Source organism: Candoia aspera, chromosome 3 (genome assembly GCF_035149785.1).
Source record: "Candoia aspera isolate rCanAsp1 chromosome 3, rCanAsp1.hap2, whole genome shotgun sequence".
Taxonomy (NCBI): Eukaryota; Metazoa; Chordata; class Lepidosauria; order Squamata; family Boidae; genus Candoia; species Candoia aspera.
Window position 1 is genome coordinate 21,881,367 of NC_086155.1, and position 18,274 is coordinate 21,899,640.

An 18,274-nucleotide genomic window follows, 5' to 3' on the forward strand; every position below is an offset into this window, starting at 1 on the left:
CGCTATAAGTAATAATGCTTTGCAAATTTGGAGACACTGCTGAAATACTTAGTAAAGTCAACAGCAGGTGCCCTAATCATTCTTGGCTGGTCTAAAAAAAGTCCAAATAGATATAGAACTGGTTGAACTTCCTGGTGGGAGACCACCAGTAAATGGAAAGCTGTAAAACCTCCCAGGAAGTAACACTGGGAAACCACTTCTATACTGTTATCACGAAAGGTACAAGGAAGGCCATGGCCATGTAATCACCAGGAATCAAGCTTTTACACTATACGAATCTAGATTTGGTGTATTCATTTTAATTACTGAATTAGTCTATCTATTGTTGCATAGCTACTATCAAAGCTACTTGAAATGCAATCTGTATTAGAGAAAGAGAGGGGTTCTTTTAATTCAATCTATCAACTCTCTCCCCCCATCCACACCTTCTTTCAATTTTAGTCAAATTATGCCTCCTTATCATAACTTTCCTAATTTCCTTACAAGGAGGACAGGCAGATCTTAAAAGATACATATTGATATTTACTGCTTGGGACTTTGAAAAATCTCATATTTTTACTGATTATTCAAGTTCTTTTAAAAGCTCTGATAATAGTGAAGGATGCATCGTTCCTCAGGAACCTGATTAACACCTCTGCGTTTAAGTAAGAAATAAAGGGTTTATTGAGAACAATGTATTTTCTACAAAGTCATTTGAAAAAAATTCAGCTCAGCTTTGAGCACTGAAGATGCTAATACAGCTGTAGAAAATCAGCACGCATTCTTCCCTTTCACCATCCCCATAACTGAACATGAAGGCAATCAATCATTCAAAAACTAAATTATACATTAAAAAAATCTCTACAGACAACAGCATATCGCTAAAGCAATCAGGATGTTAGCTACACCCTACTCATGTCTATCCCTACAGAATAAAGAACCAGTTTGGTGTAGCAGACAGAGCACTGGACTTTGGCCAGTGCAGGTTGTGGGGACGAATGGGATAGCTGCTCCTCTACTCCTGTACCATTACATCAAAACACATCACACTGAAATTTCACTGACTTTTTCTAGTATGAGAGACAAATTTGCCATTTCTTAGCTACCCAGATTTCTCCACCTTATACTGCTGAAATGAATTTATGTTGAAGAAAAGGAAGGAGAACTATATATACTAGCCTGAGAACCCTGTTCTCTCCAGACTCCCAAATCTCAAAAATATACTGCATATTCTAATAAGTAGCTACTCAATTACAATGAAAAGCAATCACTCTGCATGTTTGAAGAGGTTTTTCAAGAGGAGGCCCCAAATTCAACACAAGCTACATAAGCAACTGCAAATGAAGAACCATCTATTTTTTTAAATAGGATCCTGCAACAATTCTCCTCATTGCTACCCCAAACCAAAATTAATGTATTCTTTTGTGGATCTATGCTTTGCTTGGCAACTTCATGAGGCTTCACTGCAGTCATACAGATACACCCAGTTCAAGCAGTACGGGGAAATATGCATTTTCTCCCCCGCCCCACCTCATCCCATCTAGTGTTCTGTTTTACAGCTGTACAGAGCAGATTGCACCATTTGTTAGACCTGTCGTCACTCCAGATCCCCTGGGGCTACAACATTAAGGCAAAAGCATGACTGTGCTTTTAGAAGAGTACTCCCCAGCAGTGCCAGGGAGCAGAACTTAGGAGATGACAGCTGGGAAGTGGGAAGGGGAGGAGAGCAACTTCAAAAGGTTCCTACTGCTGCTAATGGATTAAAAGCATATGGAAGGTTCCAAGTAGGGCCTGAACCAGCTCACCTTTTGATTTACCCCTGTGGGCTTTTGTTCAGCTACCTAAGCTGCAGATGACTACCTATGCTCAGAGATAAAGATACAGCATTCAGCAGTAGAAAGGTAACAGATGGCATGGCAACGGCCACAGGGAATGACGAGGGGGAGAGCAAGCTACTGAGATTAAAGTCATTGACTTAAGGGATGCAGAATTTGAGGATGTCTCACCTAGCCTATACAAATGAAGGAAGCCTCTACTTTCTAGTATGTGTAATAGGAGAAGTGTAAGTTGTTGTTATTCCTGTAGCATATGGCATGATCTTCAATGGACACAGTGGGCGCTTTTGCCATGTGAGCAGGTTTAATATTCCTGAATCAATAGACATGGTCAGGAAGCCAGCCCTGGAGAGCTTCTGCCAGCATAGTTAATATTGAACTAGATGGACCGATGGTCTGACTTAGTAAATGGCAACTTCGTAGGTTGTGTTAATGTTAACTTGGCACTTGTTGAAAGTCCACCAATAACACATTTTCGTTTAGTGCAAAACAGAGGCAACTTCTATGTCTGTTCTTGCATCTCATGCTTGTGACTGGTCAAGTGCCTGTTTACACGAAAAGTCAGAAAGAGGAGATCTGGATTTTGGACAGCAGCTCTTAATCCCACCCCCTTCACTCTGCTGCCCTTCCCATTCTCAAAAGCTCCTGCCTATGTTCAGCAATATACATTTTTATGGTAATGTGCATGCTGCCAAGTTCTCAAAGAACAAGAATTTAACATAATCAACACTTTACCCTACAGAAAAATAATCTCCAACGCATTCATCACAGGCAGCCTACCACTGTACAAATAGATTACAGTTCTATCTGCATCCACTGAATCCATAGGCATACAATGTAATTAAAGTCACTAAGTAGCAATGAAATTCAAGAATGGAGTATTAAAATGGCCCCCAGAGTCTACCTCCAATTATGTTTTTTGATTGGTACTTAATCAGGCATGCTGTCATGTGTGATGAGAGCACAATCATCTATAAGTGTCCTGAAATTGGATTCTAATTTAAAAATGAAGATCCGGCATTACAATGTTCCCCAACCTTGCTGGGAATTATGGGGACTGATATCCAACATATCTGAGAGGCATCAGGATGGAGAAAGTTGCATTAGCAGATCCTAACACAATAATGGTAAACAGTATGATGGAGTAAAGTGATTCAAAGCATGAACATTCATGATTTAAGTTACCATGAAAATTAACAAAGAACAGACAGACGTTACATAAATGTAAAGTGGTAGATATGAGTACATCCCATTGCAAACAATTATGTCTGTAGTTAATTGAATTCAGATGCACTCTGCTATCTAGTTTCATTTAGATTAATTAAGCTACACAATTTATATGCAAGTACAAAGTGATTAGCCTTTGGCTCTAGAATACTGCCTAGAAGTACCTTGTTCCCAGGTCACACAGACTCAACAACAGAACTGGAAATTAAACCCAAGAGCCTCTAACTTTGTGCTTCCCCAAACATTATTTGTTTAAATAGTATAAAACTTTGCAAGATTAGTAAAACATATTGTGGTACCATTATTAAAGATTGGCCTATGATATTTATTAAGAAAAGCAATGTCCAATAGAATAATATACATTTGAAGTGGGTAATATACATTTAAATGATTTTATATATTGCAATTCAGATATAGCTGACTTGGAGTTGAATTGCTCTTTTGGCTATTCCAGTGCCAGAGCTATAACAATTATAAACATCAGAACTGGAACAGTTTCCAAGTGATAAGATTGCGTTGTTATTGTTTATTCGTTTAGTCGCTTCCAACTATTCGTGACTTCATGGACCAGCCCACGCCAGAGCTTCCTGTCGGTCGTCAACACCCCCAGCTCCCCCAGGGATGAGTCCATCACCTCTAGAATATCATCTATCCATCTTGCCCTTGGTCGGCCCCTCTTCCTTTTGCCCTCCACTCTCCCTAGCATCAGCATCTTCTCCAGGGTGTCCTGTCTTCTCATTATGTGGCCAAAGTACTTCGGTTTTGCCTTGAATATCATTCCCTCAAATGAGCAGTCTGGCTTCATTTCCTGGAGGATGGACTGGTTTATCTTCTTGCAGTCCAAGGCACGCTCAGAATTTGACTCCAACACCACGGTTCAAAAGCATCGATCTTCCTTCTCTCGGCCTTCCTTATGGTCCAGCTCTCGCAGCCATATGTTACTACAGGGAACACCATTGCTTTAACTATGCAGACCTTTGTTGTCAGTGTGATGTCTCTGCTCTTAACTATTTTATCGAGATTTGTCCTTGCTCTTCTCCCAAGGATTAAGCGTCTTCTGATTTCCTGACTGCAGTCAGCATCTGCAGTCATCTTTGCACCTAGAAATACAAAGTCTTTCACTGCTTCTACATTTTCTCCCTCTATTTGCCAGTTATCAATCAAGCTGGTTGCCATAATCTTGGTTTTTTTGAGGTTTAGCTGCAAGCCAGCTTTTGCACTTTCTTCTTTCACCTTCATCATAAGGCTCCTCAGTTCCTCTTTGCTTTCAGCCATCAAAGTGGTATCATCTGCATATCTGAGATTGTTAATGTTTCTTCCAGCGATTTTAACCCCAGCCTTGGATTCCTCAAGCCCAGCATGTCGCATGATGTGTTCTGTGTACAAGTTGAATAGGTAGGGTGAGAGTATGCAGCCCTGCCGTACTCCCTTCCCAATCTTAAACCAGTCCATTGTTCCGTGGTCTCTTCTTACTGTTGCTACTTGGTCGTTATACAGATTCTTCAGGAGGCAGACAAGATGACTTGATATCCCCATACCGCTAAGAACTTGCCACAATTTGTTATGGTTCACACAGTCAAAGGCTTTAGAATAGTCAATAAAACAGAAATAGATGTTTTTCTGAAACTCCATGGCTTTTTCCATTATCCAGCGAATATTGGCAATTTGGTCCCTAGTTCCTCTGCCTTTTCTAAACCCAGCTTGTACATCTGGCAATTCTCGCTCCATGAATTGCTGAAGTCTACCTTGCAGGATCTTGAGCATTACCTTACTGGCATGTGAGATGAGTGCCACTGTTCGATAGTTCGAACATTCTTTAGTGTTTCCCTTTTTTGGTATGGGGATATAAGTTGATTTTTTCCAGTCTGATGGCCATTCTTGTGTTTTCCAAATTTGCTGGCATATAGCATGCGTTACCTTGACAGCATCATCTTGCAAGATTTTGAACAGTTCAGCTGGGATGCCGTTGTCTCTTGCTGCCTTGTTATTAGCAATGCTTCTTAAGGCCCATTCAGCCTCACTCTTCAGGATGTCTGGCTCTAGCTCACTGACCACACAATCAAAGCTATCCCCGATATTGTTATCCTTCCTATACAGGTCTTCTGTATATTCTTGCCACCTTTTCTTGATCTCTTCTTCTTCTGTTAGGTCCTTGCCATCTTTGTTTTTGATCATACCCATTTTTGCCTGGAATTTACCTCCAATGTTTCTAAGTTTCTGGAAGAGGTCTCTTGTCCTTCCTATTCTATTGTCTTCTTCCACTTCCGTGCATTGCTTGTTTAAAAATAATTCCTTATCTCTTCTGGCTAACCTCTGGAATTTCACATTTAATTGGGCATATCTCCCCCTATCACTATTGCCTTTTGCTTTCCTTCTTTCTTGGGCTACTTCTAGTGTCTCAGCAGACAGCCATTTTGCCTTCTTGGTTTTCTCTTTCTTTGGGATGTATTTTGTTGCTGCCTCCTGAACAATGTTGCGAACTTCTGTCCATAGTTCTTCTGGGACCCTATCTACTAAGTCCAGTCCCTTAAATTGATTCTTCACCTCCACGGCATATTCCTTAGGAATATTAGTGAGCTCATATCTAGCTGATCTGTGGGTCTTCCCTAATCTCTTTAGTCTGATCCTAAATTGTGCAAGAAGAAGTTCGTGATCAGAACTACAGTCAGCTCCAGGTCTTGTTTTACCGACTGTATAGATGTCCGCCACCTTTGGCTGCAAAGGATGTAGTCAATCTGATTTCGGTGTTGTCCATCTGGGGAAGTCCATGTATAAAGCCGTCTCTTAGGTTGTTGGGAGAGAGTGTTTGTTATGCAGAGTGAGTTGTCTTGGCAAAATTCTATCAGCCTGTGTCCTGCTTCGTTTTGTTCTCCCAGGCCATGCTTACCTGTAATTCCAGGTGTCATTTGACTGCCCACCTTAGCATTCCAGTCTCCCGTGATGAAAATAACATCTCTTTTAGGCGTGTTGTCCAGTAGGTGCTGCAGATCCTCATAGAACTGCTCTACTTCAGCTTCTTCAGCATCTGTGGTTGGGGCGTATATTTGGATCACTGTGATGTTAGATGGCTTGCCCTGAATTCGAATTGAGATCATTCTGTCGTTTTTTGGGTTGTATCCAAGCACTGCTTTAGCCACTTTACTATTAATTATGAAGGCTACTCCATTTCTTCTGTGGTCCTCTTGTCCACAGTAGTAGATCTGGTGGTCATTTGATGTGAAGTGGCCCATTCCAGTCCATTTCAGTTCACTGACGCCCAAAATGTCTATCTTGAATCTTGACATCTCACCAATAACAACATCCAATTTGCCCTGGCTCATAGATCTTACATTCCAGGTTCCAATGGTGTGTTGATCCTTAGAACATCGGATTCGCTGTTCACCACCGGCACCATTGGCCGCTAGCCGTTCTTTCGGCTTTGAGCTAGCTGCATCATCATGTCTGGGGCTAGTTGAACTCATCCTCTGTTCCTCCCCAGTAGCATTTTGACCATCTTCCGACCTGGGGGTCTCATCTTCCGATGGTATACTGACATACCTCTGGTTGTACTGATCCATTTAGTTTTCACGGCAAGAATACTGGGGTAGGTTGCCATTACCTTCCCCAGGGATCGCATTTAGTCTGACCTCTCTGTCATGACCTTCCTGTCTTGGGTGGCCCTTCACGGTTTAGCTCATGGCATCATTGAGGTGCTCAAGCTCCAGCACCACGACAAGGTAACGATCCTTTGCTGAAGCGTAAGATTGCATACCTGAATTTTAGTTTTTTTTAAAAAAAACCTGTAATAATATGTATGAGAGAGAAAGAAAAAAACAAAAACAAAAATGAAATACTTCCATCATTTTTTCACCTATTGAATTTCAGCCTCTTCTGTGATTCATAGCAAAGGATCATGGCAAGAAAATCGGATATTAGTTTGGCATCATATTGACTGAACTGTATTGATTGCAACAAAACCGTTCAAAGATAACCTGTACATTCTGTTTAGAATATAGCAACTGAAGGATACAATTTGCTCAAAAGGAACAGAAACAGAATAGAAAAGAGAAATTATACGGTATGTTAAAAATTGATTCCTGCTCTAAAACCCAAACGAATGAACCAACAGCATCTATTCAGGGTTAAGGGGAGTCAGAGTGATGTAAGTAGCATCATGACATGACACAAGCACTACTTCTTTTCTATGTAAGTTGTAACATTATATACATGCCTAAAAAGGGAGGACTTGTGCTTGTGCTGATAAAAGAAGTGAGAGCATACAGACAGTGCAAGAATCAACTTTACAACACTGTAGACAGCATCCCAATTAAATATTCCGTATCTCTTGTGCTAACAATGTTATCTTCAGAGTTGGAGGAACATACAAGAGAATCAGTTGTCTTCGACTTAATAGTAATCAACAGGGAAGACTTAGTGACTGAAGTGGAAGTAGCAAAACTAGTAGGGGAAGTGACCTTACAATTTTAGAGTTCTTAAGGAAAGTAAAACGGAACATCATCATCATCATCAGTTCAGCATAATGATGAGTAGGATCCCAGGTCAGGAGAAGTTAACGTAAAAAGTTGCTCAAGGTGGGTTGGAGTTCCTTAAGGAAGAGATATTAAAAGCACTATTGCAAACTATTCCCATGAGGATGAAAAATGAAGAACTACGCAAAAACCTGAATGAAGATCTGGAAACAAAAAAGGACAGATGCAGGAAATGGGAAGAGGTCACAAAAGGAAAGTACAACCAGGTAGCCCAGGAATGTTCAGCTGGTACTGCAAACATTCAAACTCAAAATAAGCTGAGGTTAGCCAAGTATGCTACGAGTAACAAAAAGGACCTCCTTAGATAAGTTCAGAGGAAAAGGAAGGGAACCAAATAGCTTCTCAATGAAAGCAACAAAATGTTAACAGGTAACAGAAAGGACAGAATTCCTCAACTCCTATTTTTGTTCAGTCTTCTCTAACAAAATCTTATGTGTTCTAATAGGAAGCTGTGAGAAGCAGGATGAAGGGGCAGGACTGAAGCCTGAGACTGATCAAAATACAGTCAGGAAATACCAGTTTACTTTGAATAACTTTAATGCTTATGTGTTCCAGGATCATATGAACGGCACCTTAAGATGCTGAAGAAATTAGTTGATGGTCTGGCTATATTATCCTTGAGAAATCCTGAGGAAGTGCCAGATTTCTGAAGGACAACAAATATTGTCCATATCTTAAAAAAGAGGGAAAAGGAAAATCAACCAAATTACAGACCATTCTGACATCAGTACTGAGGCAGCATACCAGTTGATAAATATCTGGGAAGATTCTAGGGCAAATCATAAAGAGGTTGATCTGTAAGCACCCTGAAAATAGTACACCAGGTTAGCAATGATTTCAAGAACAAATCTTGCCAGACTAAGATATAAGAGCCAGTTTGGTCTGGTGGTTAAGGTGCTGGGTTAGAAACCAGGAGACTGTGAGTTCTAGTCCCGCCTTAGGCATGAAAGCCGGCTGGGTGACCTTGGGCCAGTCACTCTCTCTCAGCCCAACTCACCTCACAGGGTTGTTGTTGTTGTGGGGAAAATAGGAGGAGGAAGGAGTATTAGGTATGTTCCCCGTCCTGAGTTATTTATAATAATAATAAAGGCGGGCTAATAAATAAATAAATCTTGGCTTTAACAAAACATTTATCAAAATACCTCAAGGTATGCTGATTAGCAAGTTAATTAAGTGTGGGCTCAAAGGCATGACAATTAATCAGATACATTATAACTGGCTTGAAAAGTGTACTCAAAGAGGGCTATCAATGATTCCTCATCAAATTGGAAAGAAATATCAAGTTATATGCCACAAGGATCAGTCCTGGGTCTTCTATTAATGACTCGGATGAAGAGGTGGAGGGAATGCTTTTCAGATTTGCAAATGGCATAAAATTGCCATTTTATAGCTAACACTCTAGGAGAATGAAATAAAATCTTGGTAATCAGAAAAATGGGCTGAAAATAACAGAGTGAAATTTAACAGATACAAGTCCAAAATTCTTCATTTAAGAAACAAAAATCAATTGCAGAGATATATGATGAGGAATGCTTGGCTTGGTAAGAGCCTTTGCAAAAAGTTCTTGGAATAGTAGTTGATTACAAACTGTATATGAGCCAGCAGGGTGATGTGGCTGCAAAAAAAACAGCTTATGAAATTTTAGGCTCTATCAAGAGAAGTATAATTTCCAATCATGGGAAATAATTGCTTTGCTTTATTCTGCTTTGGTCCAATGCCACCTTGATTACTGTGTCCATTTCTGGGTGCCACATTTTAAAGTTTCAGAGAAATAGGAAAAGATAAGAGCAATGAGGATCATCAGGGGACTGGAAACTAAGACCTATGAAGAGAGACTGAAGGACCTGAGCCCATCTGGCCTTGAGAAGCAAAGACTAAGGTAAATATGATAGCACTCTTCAAACTCCTGAAAGGATGTTGCATAGAAGAAAGGAAGGACATGATCTCTTCTAGAGTGCAGAACCCAGAATAATAGAGTGCAGAACCCAGAATAGAGTGCAGAACCCAGAATAAAATGTTACAGGATGGCAAATTTAGATCAGTTTTAAGAAAAACTTCCTAACAGGGAGAGCAGTTGAACAGTGGAAACGATTTCCCAGAGAGGTGATGGGCTCCCCTTTGGCTGGATGCGTTCAAGTAGAAACTCAAAGCCATCTCTCTAGGATCCTTTTGGATCCTTTCATTGAGTTGAACTTGATGGCCTAAATGGCCTCTTCCAATTCTGTGTTTCTGTGATTCTAAGCAATTTTCTGTTGAGTACCAATACACTTGAATCATAGGAGGGGACAGTCATACAGGGCACCCACCCAAGTTTATTTTCAATTCAGAAAATTAATAGCTGCCCTGCCTCCTTCTCCTCCCCAAATCTCTCTGAAAAGTTCCAGCAAGGAGAACCTTCCGGACACCCTAATTATTTTTCCATCATTAGAAAATGCTAAATCTGCTAGTCTGATAAAACTACAGCTTGGTTCACAGATTACAATAAGCCACAATGTAGTTTGTTTAGTTCTGGTTAGCATATTATATGAATTAACCAACTGTGCTTGGTAAACCATGGTTTGTAGCTTAATGTGCTACAAGAACCCTAATAATTGTGATTTAGTCAGTAAACCATGGTTTATTAGTATTGATTATGTGATACCAAATCAGTGTTGACTCTTAGCAACCACATATTCATATACTAAGAACAAATGGAACCAATCTACTTATTAGTTGGGATAACATTAGGAAAAAATTTTAACTTCAACTTAGCAAAATAAATCTTAAACAACCAAAACCTCTCTCTCTCTCTCTCTCTCTCTCACACACACACACACACACACACACACACACTTTTCATTTAAACCTCTGCATGGAGGGCAGAGTAGCTACTGCTAGTATCAAAATATGGAATAGGTTTAGTCTTGCTTTTTAGAGAAAAAGAAGCCAGAAGCCATAGGATATCAAATAACCTATGTACTATGTTTCTTTGCCAAAATACCTCAACAGTTGTACTCCAAAATTCCAAGTCTTAAGATTTCAGCCCCCAAAACACTGGGCTGCATGTTATATTCAACTTTCACTAGCCTGTTGCACATCAGGAGTGTTTGGACTACAAGTCCCAAAATGACCAACAGGTTGAGGAAGGCTGGTGAGATCAATCAATCAGTAATTCCTACTGTTCTCAATAGAAGCTATTTCATATATATATAATGTGTGTGTGTGTGTGTGTGTGTGTGTGTATACAAATGATTGTGCAGTAGATCTCTAACTAGATGACGCACCAGTAATTTTAGATTGGTTCAGTGTGTGTTTTTTTTTAAAAATAACAGCTTTTCCCTGTAACCCTATCTGTGGTCTGTTTTTAATCACTGAACTTATTAGTTCCACCCTCCCAATTCCAAACAGGCAGAATTGGAAAGAGTTACATAGAGGATAACTGTTGCTTCTTACTAGTGGGTCCTAAACAATAATTTACCAGAAATGATTCAGATATATTTATTGGAGAATGTCATTTTAAATAGGCCACTAAGCATTTTAAAAGGGAAAAAAGGATAAACTTTTTGAAGCTTAAAATATATTTCTTACGTATTCATCAAATTCTTTTACAAAGAATAAAAAACAAAAATACAGTGGATGGAATAACTCTTACAAATAAATAGCAGTAGACCACAACAAGCTAAACATGAATCAGCAGTATAATACGTCAATTAAAAAGGTTTATACAGTTCTAAGCTCCATCAGTTCCTGGCCATATTCAGAAGTAATACATAAATTAGAATTGAAATATTGACTTATCATTTGTGAGGAATGCATCAACAGGAACAAATCTAATAATGATGTGTTAGAATGTTGGACTGGGTAACTCTAGGCTAATCATTTTCTCTCTCTATTCAACATAACTTTCCTGGTTCTTCTTGTGAGAATAAAATGAAAGATAACCCTATCTATACTACCTTGCACATATAATGGTGCCATTATATGTGCAATATATAGTTTTAAAATTTCTACAAGTAGTCTGTGGTGCAGGTATCAAAACACAAATAAAACATTTTTTCAGGATCTAAAATCTCCAAGATTTCAGATGAGAAAATCTCAAGGGATTTGGCACTCTTGTAAGATTCTGGCTAATTAAAAAACTAATTAAAATTAATTTTTAAATTAAAAGATTAAATTCTACTTTTAAAAAATAAAAAATAATTGTGGTCCAAATTCATATTCTATATTTGATTTTTGAGTGGAATAACTATATATGCTGAGTTTGTGTATTGCTATACACTACCTAGAGTCCTCCAGGATGGGGGCATATTATGCAATCAATCAATCAACAGTCAAGGCCTTGTAAATGTCATCTGGAAGAGTTACGTATGCCTTGGTGTCTGTAAATACTGCATTAATAGCATCTGATTTATGCAGTATTCCACAATTTTTTAAATTGATGATATAATGCTCTCTATAACAGAGAAGTGGCATTTAAGTTCATAAGAATAACTTAATGCCCAAACCTAGATCCTATCTATACATTCCTTTAACTACTGAAGACTAGGAAACCAACTTCAAATTCTAATTTCAAGCTCCAGTTTATTTGGGGACTGACAAACTAGGAGCCTAAATTTTGAAGTTTGCAAAAGATTCTTTGTAAACATTAAGGCAGAAAGTTATATCCTGGCCATAAGACATAATTGTACCACTTTATTCTGCCTTGATGAGATCTTACAAAAACTATCTATGCAGTTTTGGTTATTCCAGTTTAAGAAAGGTAGAATCAAACTGGAATACATCCAAAGATCTGCAACAAGTATGACAAGAAATCTACTGAATAAGGCACACAAGGAAAACCTAAAAGAGCTGGATGAATCTAGTCTGAGGAAGAAACAATTGAGAGGATATTAAGTGCATACTTGAAGATAGCCATCTCCAAATATCCGAATGTCTGTCATAGTTGATGGAGCAGATTTGTTCTCTGTTCTCTCAAGGTTGGACCCAAACCAACCCAATCAAACTCAATCAAATTACCAAACAAACAAACAAGAATTTTTCATGTAGTAGGAACAGTATGATCATGAATGGGACTCACTCTGAAGATAATAGCCTCTCTCACATTAGAATTTTAAGCAGAGACCACTTAACTAGGATGCTGGAGTTACGGAGTTCTTGCAAGAATACGGATTGGAGTGCTTAGATTTTAAGGCTTCAACTATCTCTATCATCCTATGAAAAATAAATTATAATAGAAATTTAAATGGTCCAAAATGAATTCTTCAAGGCGGGATAAAAATTAAATGAATAAAATAAAAATAAATAAAATAAAAGTGCTACAGGAAAAATCCTTTCAACTTCTCACTTTAATGTGAGATCTGCAAAGACTGGGCTTTTTTCTGGACTGAGAGACAGAGGGGTGGGAGATATGTGTACTTTGGAGCCAAGGAAGCAATATTATGCAAGGATCATTGCCTGCAGTACATTTCCTTTATTTTAACAATCAGGCTGGCATAATTTCAATTTTTTAATTAGTATTTATCATGGGAAGTGCAGTTTTATTCTCGCACTCAGACATGAAGCTCACTGGATGACATTCCTTCAGCTTAACCTATCTTCACTATGAGGATCAAATAATAGGGAAGCATATAAAACATGCATTCTACCTTGATCTCTTTGGATGAAAAGCAAAAATTAAATGCAAATAATAATTTTTAAACACATATACCAAGATACTCTATCATAGATACCTAAAGAAACTTACACAAAACCACTGAAATCTCAAATATGGCAACAGATAAGAGGTCTTGGTAGTTTAAGGGCCGGGCCTAGGTAGTCCTTGGATGGGAGAACAGCTGAGTTGTAGGCTAGACTGGAAAGTTGAAAGAATGTTCCCGCCCCCCCCCCCCCAAAGGTGAACAACTCATCAGTGCTGCCAAGTAGACTACATGGATGTCTCATCAGCAGCTGAGCTTGATTTGAAGGTTGGGTGGGGACAGCTAACCTCAGACAGCCCAATAAAATCTGTTGCACTAGACATACAAACAGAAGTAGCTGCAAATGAACAGCTTAGGAGTGTAGGACCAGAGCATTTTGTTAATTTCCTTCCTTCCTTCTATTCCAGATGGGGAAAAGCTATTGTAGATAGTGGCTGCTGGTAGCTCTCCAGCATTTCACACAGAAGTCTTTCTCATCCTAATTTGGAGACAGTGATTGAATCTTGGAATCTTCACTTACATTGAGCAATGGACCTTCCCTATTTGTGTACGTACAACAAAAACATCTGCTATGTAAAGTTTGACCTATTCCTCAGATAGTTTTCTAGCAGCTGTTCCTTTATGGTGGTTTTCTTTAAAAAGCAAAACCAAGCCAAAACTCGAAAGAATGAAATGTATATCTAACTGCAAAATTATTTTTCTCCCCAAGCTGATTCCCCTGGGATCATGAGCATTAACTGTCTATTTCTTACATGACCAAGTCAGATTTTTTGGATTTGAGAACTCCATTGTTAATGCCATGTTCAGAGCTCAGGGTAAGCAACAGATCCTACAACAGGAAGAAAGAGGAGAAGGAGGAAAAAAACAGGCTCAGCACCTTTTCAGCATTCCTCAAGAATGCCACAGGGATTATTATTTCAATGAATTTCCCCCCATTAATGTGTAAAAAAAAATAGAAGAGGGAAAGAATGAGACCTAGAAAATAAAATCTTGACATTATCCACAGCAAGCACTAATATAAAAATTCAAATAGATATTCCATGCTGGATATATCTAAGCTATTTGCAAATATTTTAAGCAATGGGCTAGAATGTCAAACTGGCTCTAAACCTTAGGCTTTATATGCCATGCACCAGCTGTAAATAAAATAAATTATTGAAGAATGTTTGTTTGGGGAGTAGGGAAGAAAGTGAGTCTATTAAACGAGACCTAAATATATGACAGACATATGGGGTGAGGTGGGGACAAGGAATGCAAGTGCAAAGTCCATCTTCTAGAATGTCTCTGCTAACCAACGTCTAGATCCGTGTCTCTCAAAGTGAGGTCTAAGGTCCCCCCAAACACCCCCCAAACAGCAAAATCAGAATTATTTGCCCGTATATGTTGAAAAATAATACAGTATTAAAATCCCACCAAACAATCGTGAGAAGCAGTAGTGGCAGTGAATGTATCAATTTTAATTTTTAATGCAGTAAATATTGATAAATATAATCCATACAAACAAAAGCTCTTTTGGGGTCCTCCATAATTTTTAAAAGTGGGAAGGGGTCCTGAGAGAAAAAAGTTTAAGAAACACTGCTCTAGATTATTTGCAGCAAGGACTCAACCAGAAAATATTTGGCATTGTTACAAAATGACAATCACTGTGGGCATGGCCACTCACAGAACACTAGTTAATCAGAAGACAATCTGATGAAAACGATTCTCATCACCACCATTAGACTTCCAGGACGTTGCCGATCACTCCAGGTTACGCTTTTTGTGGCTGTTTTTCTGGGCAGATATTTCCAAACAAAGCACTTCTAACTGTGGGTGCTAGAGTCATTTCTGAAAATAAAGCTGCTGCCTTTTCCTTTCCTTTTGTACCACACCAGCTAAGTAAAAAAAAAAAAAAGGCAAGACCATAACAGAGATGTTCATGTGTACCATGCTGCCTGTTCCTTCCCTCTTAGTTACCACCTGTCCTTACAACTGGGCAAAAGAGCTCAACATCCATTTATTTCTGTGGGGCAACCAGGAGGACACTTCTTTTTAAACTAGAATGTACCCGATTTTCAGTTGTTTTTCCAACTTCAGCCTCTTATATTTTTCACTAACATTCATGAGTGAACATATTAAAATTATTGCCCTGTTAGGTAAATGATTAGCTCCTAATGACATCCAAAGATGTAGACGTGGAACTTTCAGTCTTAAAGGAAGGAGAGAATTATAATTACTATCCGTTCTCAAATTGCAGAAACTGTCTTTCTTGATTCACATGTTCTTTTTTCTTTTAAAAATCATATTACACCACTTGCTAAAGAACATACCAAACTTGTTTTATTGGAAAAAGGAACAAAATTGCCACCAGCATAGCTTCAGAGCAAGAAATTTTGCTATGGCAACCACACATTCTTCACAAAGTTTCCTTTCAGTTTCTTTCGCAATGGATTAAATCTAGGGAAAGACTCGTTGAAATCAGTAAGTCATGATTAATTTGCCTTATTGATTTCAATAGATCTATCATAACCATGCTATGTTTAGATTCAACTCAATAAAAGTAAGTTTTTATCATTTATATCTACTTTCCAAGATCTAAAGGCAGCTAAGAAATGTGTCAATATTATATTATCAGGGCGTTCAAAGCTGAATAGCAATTCTAAAGTATATTTTTTTCTTTACAAAAATTAAGCATCTGCTATTAAAAATATCTGTTTCCAAGATATGCAATAAGGGGTTGCCTTTTTGCAGGGTTTTTTTTCCACATTAGCTTGCAAACACCAAATTCTACACCAGAAGAGAATCTATCTTACAGAGTGCAAATCTATGGATATCCTTCTTGAAAACTATAAAAAACAATATAAACTACGCAGTAACAACAGATATATATGCATATGTGTTTAATATGTTTGTTAATTTTTTTCATGACATATAATTTGAAGGTTTTTTCCTTTTGGACTTTTCATCAGCCTCCTCCAGAAGATAACCCTTCAAGTTACCTCTCATGTCAAAGGTTCAGATTTCTTTTCAAAGGATTTCAGAAACTGAACCACTATTTTCACATCTTGCTTTCTCAGAGCCTAGGATTCTATATATATTTATCTATATTTAGGACTCTGGGAGATGAATCACTCCTATTCTCAGCCTTAAAATCCCCAAATACATTAAAAATGAGACAAAAATGTCTGGTCCCACACCTTCTGGTGTTGTTACCACATCACTGGAAGGCCTCCTGCCAGCTGGTTGGGAGGGAACATTACAGTAACTAGGCCAAAAAAATGTTGCCCACCCCTGGTTTAGGCTTAGGTTCAAACAAATTTAATCGCTTTACATGCAGTCTTCCCTTGTTCCATCCATATATTGTTAATTAGAACTAGTATGCCATTAATAGTTACAATCTATCCATCTCCACTAACTTTAAGATATGTTTTCAACCACCTGTGGTCTACACCATACCAAAATTTTATAAAGGGCTTTCCAACAAAATCCAAGACTCTTTTCAGAAGTATAATTAAAATCATAGTCTTAGTTTATTTTAGTCTTAAAGGAACAAGCTGCAGAGAGTTCTGAATATATGTATTCTCCCTCACTATTCCTCTCAGAAAGCGATCACTGGGATTATTTTATTTATTTCGTTAAATTTTTTAGCCGCCCAACTCCAATGGACTCTGGGTGGTGTTCAAAACTAGAAAACAAAACAAAATATAAAAACAGCTACAAACATTAAATCAGATGGGCAGTCCAGACTAAAATGATCTAATAAACAACAAAACCCACAAAACAAATAATAGAGGGGCCTTAGACAAATAATAAACACCAACCCCAGGCCTGGGATCAAAGTCAGGCTTTCAACGCTTTTCGTAACCCTAGGAGAGAGGGTGCCATCCTTATCTCTGGGGGGATGCTGTTCCAGAGATCTTTAAACTGTCTTCAGGTTTGAGTTTTATGTGTTTATTCTTAAATATAGGTAATAGGAAAAGGGCAGCTTTGTTGATTATGTTTCAAAGGAGGCTTATTTCCCCATAATTAAACATTATTCACAGTTTGGCACCTAACGTTTCTTGGGCAGCCATGTCCAGTCCATAAAGAACAGAGGGAAGTGAGGTTAGGGAGTTGACATAAAACGATGAAGGGACTGCTGTGGTTCCCTAGTGAGTGGCATGAAGAAAACAGTACACTATGCAGAGCTAATTGCATCATCATTCATGAGAGGTGGTGACATCATTGTTTGTGCACAGGATTCCCCCTGAGGTTGCAAAACATGAGAATATGACTTCAGATTCCTCTTCTCTACATTCTTGCCAGCTGTTTTTTTTTAGCCTGACCATGGAAACAAGGCTTTCGGTCCCACTGCTTGCAAACATCTGTCCTCATTTCCACCCTGCCACTGCAACCAACAAACATCTAAATGGTGAGAATGCTCTGAGCAACTAATAGAATTGCTTTTGTTCAGATAAGATGATAAGCAATGGTTAGGATAAAATAGAAGCAACTGTTCAAGAGGAGGGAGGAAATGCATGCAAATCCATAATCCTCTAGGGCTCATTGTAAGAACACTAAGCACTATGATAAAGCATTATGTTTGGACCAATCTACTGTGTATTTAGTGAAACATAGCCCTTTCCATAAGAGTGATTATAAACACCACTCATTTCTGGCTGTAAGGATTTAAAAAGCAAATGCTTTAGAGATTATTTATCTGCTCAGTTGTTCAGTTTCTGCACTACTGTATGTCTCTCCGTGCTTCATCCAGATCAGTGAATGGATTCCAACAAAACTAAGATCTTTATTGATGCAATGGTAATTTCTACCCTCCCTCTGCAAGTAATTTCTTCTACTATCAGAGCAAGGTGAGAACATGTGTCTGCACAAGTAGTCATTTGCAACTGATGTGGCCATATCCACTGCTTCCCTAGTTACTGGTAGGTTTTCATAGGCAACTCAACCTGTAAACCTATACTTGGCTCAGAACCTGGGTATCTTCAAGACATTTTGTGCATAGATTCTGCCTGGCAAATCCAAGGGCTCAAATAAAGCCTGCTGAAGATCC

General features: G+C 38.5%; 1 protein-coding gene across 1 annotated transcript in view; it reads right to left on the reverse strand.

Moving 5' to 3' along the window:
- Positions 1-18,274, reverse strand: part of EYA2 (EYA transcriptional coactivator and phosphatase 2) — a 135,353-nt gene that overhangs the window by 80,023 nt on the left and 37,056 nt on the right. The window lies entirely within an intron of this gene.